The following is a 6,000-nucleotide window of genomic DNA, read 5'->3' as shown; positions in this document are numbered from 1 at the left end:
AGACATCAAACTCTTTCAATTTTACAACAATGCAAAGTAACTGCAGTTTTTCTGCAAATTCATCAGAAAGTATACTTCTGAAACAATGACTGCATAATTTCTTCAAATTTACTGCAGAATGACCACGGATTTAAAGTTTCAGTTTTTTCTAAATTTATGATTTTAAAGTGACCTCACTTAAACTACAGTAATTTTGTAGACAATAGCTAAAAGTTTTTTCGAAATAAATTACTGAGAAATTACTTCGCATTAGCTGCAAAATAACTGCAGTGTTTTTACAGTTAAGATTGCACTACAGAAAACTTGCAGTTAACTCTAAAATAACTACGAAATTACTTCAGTTCTGTAGAAAAACTACAGTTTATTTTCAGTTGGGTATAGCTATATAAATTCAAATTAAACTATATCTCATAATAAATATTATTTTTAATTCTGCTCCTATTCTTTACTATTAATCTATAACTATCGTAAAATTCTAATTTATTTACATTTTCAAAAACTTTAATTAGCATTGTACTTTTAATTAAATATTAATTCTGCATTTTCAATTTTGCCTCAAAAATTGAACTTGAAGAATGGTAAGAACTTTTATGCTAGCAACAAAGGAAAAATATTTTGTACAATGTGATAAATACTTTATGAAATACGAAGATAGCATTAATTCTGAATTTCAATTAAATAGAAGCTGAAAACAGGATAAAAGCAGAAAAATTCAAAATACTGCTTAATTTTTTTAAATATAATATTTTCCACTTTTTCTTTGAATGATATAATTAAAATAAAATGCATTGAGCATCTGAAGATTCTGATTTGAATGAATAGATGTTGCAAATGTGAACTTTCATAAATTAAAGACAGTCAACTTTATTAATAGAAAGCAATTTAAATAACAGCAATTATAGTCTGTATGAACTATAATTTCGTAAATATCTTTTATGAAAGAAGTATAGAATGATATGAAATTAATTATCCAGAAATGTTCTGTACCAAAATTATACATAAAAAAACTAAAACATGGATATAAGTTTATTATATTAAAATAAAATGTTAAAACTTTAATATGAAAAAATCTGAAAAAATTCCAGAACTCTTATCAGATATAATATATTCTCACACGCTTTGACAAAGTTTCAGAATCAGATTTTTTTAATATTCCATCATCATCCACATTTAACACTTTCAATTTTAACAAATTTTTTTGACAAATAATTTAAATGAATAGTATTTTATTAAAAAACGCTGAAAAACAGCTAATTTAAATGGAATGTGTATATAACACATTCAAAATAAAAGTATTTTCAAAATAAGAGCAACAAGGTATATCTACTTACTAAAAAGTAATGCAGCGTCTTCTTCAGAAATACAGCTGTGAACTAAAAGTTGTTTTAATTCTTCTTAATTCAAAATATTAAATGACATATTCTCCAGAAAAAAAATTAAACGTAAAATAAAAACGAAGACATAATCTATTTAGATCACAGAACAAAACAATTTTATTTAGATTTATCATTGTTTGCTTTTTAAAATAAAACGATAGAAATTCCAGCTTATATTTCGCGCACAATTAAATAATAAAATAATCACTCAAGTTTGAGCTAAAAGCACTCAAATATTGCTTAATAAATACCACTCAAGTTTGAGTAAACGCAAGGCAAGAATTTCGCTCAAATTAGAATGTGTTTCACTCAAGTTGAGTTAAAAAAATTTAACTCTTTTTTGAGTAGGGAAAATAACTCTTTCATTTTAAGAGAGTACGTTTACTTAAATTTTTTTTAAATTTAATATTGAATAAAAGTATCGAGAGTTACTTAAACTTAATTTTCAAAACTATTTACCAGTTTTGATATATCTTTTTCATTCATCCTTTGCATAACTTTCAAAAGCTGGTTCAACTTCAAGCTTCACAGACAGAGTTTTAAGGTGGACTGAATATTTTACAATTTTTGCGTTTCTAATTGTTGGAATAATTTTGATGCTCTTGTAACAATAAAATATCTCACAGACATTGTTTAAATAATTGCTGCTTATTTTTTTTAAAAAGACTTTTCATTGTTGACGAAACTTTTTCGATCTAATATTGAGAATAGCTGACAAGCATTGTTGTGATGTACCCCACCCCCTCCAAATAAAAAATAATCTGATTAACTGTACTAATATGAATACAGTGAGAGAGAAAAAAAGAATATCACCTTTAATAACTTTTATATTAATGATCGTATTTACGAAATACCAGTCTTTGTTGTTTAATTGTTTCCGGTGCAGTGCAGCCAGTGTGGCAACACTAATTCAATAAATGTTACAAAACCACTAGAAATGTAAAATTAATTGCTTTTAAATGTTTAGTAACCAATAGTTTGTGCACTACAAAGAGCAAAAGAATGTAGCTTCACCATGAATGTACTGAAGGAACATTCATTGAAATAGCTAGCATAATGTAGTGCTAAGAACGCACTTGCTCATGTTTCACTTGACTAAATCTTTTAATCAAAATGTGCTCTTCCCGGAAGGATTTAAAGGCTAAACCTCAAATATATTAACAAAATTAATTGACTTCGTTTCGGCGTGAGAGAGTGCAGACAGATTCTATCGCTTCAGAAACGAAGCATTTTGCTTTGAGCCGCGATGGCTCAGGAGATAGAGCGTTCGCCTTCCAATGAGGTGAAAAGGGGTTCGAGCCCGGCAATGACTGGTCGATACGAATTTTGCATCCGGCTTGTACCGACCACAGTGCTGACGTGAAATATCCTCAGTCGTAGACGGATCATGGGTTAGAGTCCCTTTGCAGTTAGGCTAACCATGGGAGGTTCTTGTGGTCTACCTCTCCGTGTAATGTAAATGCGGGATAGTTCCATCAGAAAGTCCTCCCCGAAGGCAAATTTCTCCCAATACTTGATCCAGGAGTTCCCTTGTCTTCTGGATTGGGTTCAAAATTACAAGGCTACGGAGTTGAACATTAGAAGTCGTAAGCCCAAGAATTGGTGTCTCAGTTAAGCGTTTCAGTACTCCTTAGAGGGGTAGGGTGCATCCTGACGACTCGAAATCATATAGCAATGTGGGGTCGGAAATGCTTTCCTGAAGCGGTGATGTACACAGAAGCACCATAATGAAAAGAGACAGTAAGTGAAAAATCGTTTTAATAATACATTGAAAAAAGCATAAGGTACATGTGTCAAAGTAAGTGTTCGAAGTTTCTGCCACCGGTTACAATGTACATCTCACATCTCCGGCGCATGGACAGCCGAACATTCTGCAATACTCCAGGCATATCTCGAATTTCTGCGGAAGCTACTGCGATTCTTGCAACCAGCTCCTCAGTATTGTCAACAGGGGTTTCATAAACCTGAGTTTATGAGTTCATAAACCAGAAATAAAAATCAAAACATGATAGGTCGGGTGACCGAGGAGGCTAACGCACTGGAAAGCTCGGAAGTTTCGTACAACGCCATCAACCGCGTCTGGAAGATATTTTTAAACTTTAAAAAAATTAAAGCTCTTAAAGAATACTTTCAAAATCAGGTTTTCGGTCGGAAAAAAAATATTAGTTCAACTAGCACTTTATTTTGCTAAGAAAATTTTCATTGCTCAATCAAGAAATACAAATATGTATTATAATATAAATACATTAATTTACTGGAATTGCAAATAATTTAAAAATTAGACTAAATCATTATTTAAATTTTTAATATTAAATATTTAAGCATATTTCGCTTAATATTTGCGAATAACAAATTTTTTGAACTATAATATTTAAAACCATTTCTCGATGATGAAAAAAATTGTGGAGGAAGTAATATATGCAAATTAAAATATGAATATATTTTTTTACCCAATCATATCAGCTTCAAAGTTAAGTTATGAATTATTTATTGATTAGTATATTAAGTTATGAAGTATTTATTGATTAGTATATTAAGTTATGAAGTATTTATTAGAAGTTATTAAACTTTGCTCAAAATATTCTAAAATACTGCCCTACTTTTTAAATGCTAGTAACAAAAAATATGAATGAAAACTGAATAATCCAAAATGGAAATAATTTTTCTATTTTTTAATTATCTAAGAAAAAAAAAGTAATTTCGTCATTAAAGGAAGTCAACGTTTGTCTGACATTTCGCCGCTGTGCCTTCCTAAAAAGCATTTTATGACTTAAAGAAAATTTGTTTTTCCACGTACTATTATTGCCAAATATAGAAATTAGCCGCCAACATTGCTTACCATTCTTCCATTTTCGCCAAGTATAGAGTTACTAAATCAGACTATTGTGTGTTGGTTTCAAAGTGAGTGGGATTTTACCATTGCAAAAGCAGACTACTTATATTATTAGTCTATGACTATAGTCAAAAGAACAGTTGAAAATTTTTGGTTCGTAATGTCAATTTCACTTTTTTTGTTTTTATGTCTGAAATTACGTACAAATCAAAATGTTCTCACTAACTTTACCAGTTATACAACTTGTTTACATAAAAATAGTTCATGGAAAAATTATATTAAATAATTATTTCTTACATTATAATGCTATATATAATCTTTAAGATGAAACAATTTTAAACTGTTAAGTTTACAAATTATTTCATTCAGTCAAACTATGTTATTATTATTTTTTTAAAAATGCGACATTTTCGTGAAAAATATAAATTTTGAATTGAGCCATTTTTGAAATTTCATTCTTCAGAAATTTTGTTCCTATGAATTTTTTCGATTGTTCAAAATTATCGCAATTTTGATATTGTAAGAAAAAGAAAGTAAAATTGTTTCATTAAAACAAACAAAAATATAATACGATTTTTCAATACGTCAAAAAAGAAAATCTAAGAGTTAAATTATATTTGATTTATGAGAAAACATTTATAACTACTAAAAAAACTAGAATTCAATAATGAAATTTTTAAGAAAATCACAATATGTAAATAAAGATACATAATTATATATTATATTTAATTATACACATTTAAATCTGAAACTGAGTTCTAAATAGATTCATTTTTAACTTTTGTCATTTAGTTTAAAAAATATAGAACACCTAATTGTGAAAAGAACACTGTTACTATGCAGTTTTTAATTTAAAAAATGCCACCAAAATTCAAATGGTGAAATATTTATTTAGTTGTTATAATTTAAAAAATATTATTAAGAAAAACATCTTTATTTATATTTTGAAATACTTTAATGGAATGCGCAAATCATTAATAAGAGTAGTATGAAAAGTATTGCTTAAATATTTTATATTACATTTCCCTCAAAACGCGCGCTACCGTCTAGAAATTAAAAAATTTGTTATTTACTTTCCAAACTTTCCCCATTTGAGAAGAACAATTAGCATGAAATTGAAATTGTAATTTTAACGGTAAGGAACTACAAACTAAAATTTTCAGAATTTCGGTTAATTTGGCCAACATTTTAGAAGGCTTAACACGGAGTAACAATGTATTGTATTACATAAGCTTTTGAATTATTAACAAGTCGTGGTGAGTAAAATCGTATAAATCGAATTTACTAAACCAAGAATCACACATGAAAACACTACCACTTTAAAATATTTATCGGACGTCCGGAGCAAGTTGGCATAGCTGTAAGTTATCCAAACAAGGGAGTTGTCTAAAATTGCCCAGCAGCGTTGCCATTTTGGTTTGAAAAATGTAATCCGATTATTAACACTAAGCATACCAACTCTTAATGTATACCTATTTCGACCATAGACCGGACTTTATGTTTCTTGATTGAATGTGTGTAATATGGATGTTAGGAAGACAATAAACTAAAAAAAACTTTATTATAATTAAACAGCATTGTATATTGCCAATTTTTATGTATTACAAACACAAAGAATAAGAATTTTTTAATTCATTGCTCAATGCATTTTTTACATATACAGGGTGTTTCCAATGTACATTTTCCGCAAAAATTTTTCTTCTAGTTATTATTATTTCTTTAATTCTTATAATTATAAGAATTTATAAGAATTATAATTCTTAAAATTAATATTATTTCTTCTAAGAATTT

Source organism: Parasteatoda tepidariorum, chromosome 9, assembly GCF_043381705.1.
Source record: "Parasteatoda tepidariorum isolate YZ-2023 chromosome 9, CAS_Ptep_4.0, whole genome shotgun sequence".
Classification (NCBI taxonomy): Eukaryota; Metazoa; Arthropoda; class Arachnida; order Araneae; family Theridiidae; genus Parasteatoda; species Parasteatoda tepidariorum.
This window is presented reverse-complemented; position numbering follows the sequence as displayed.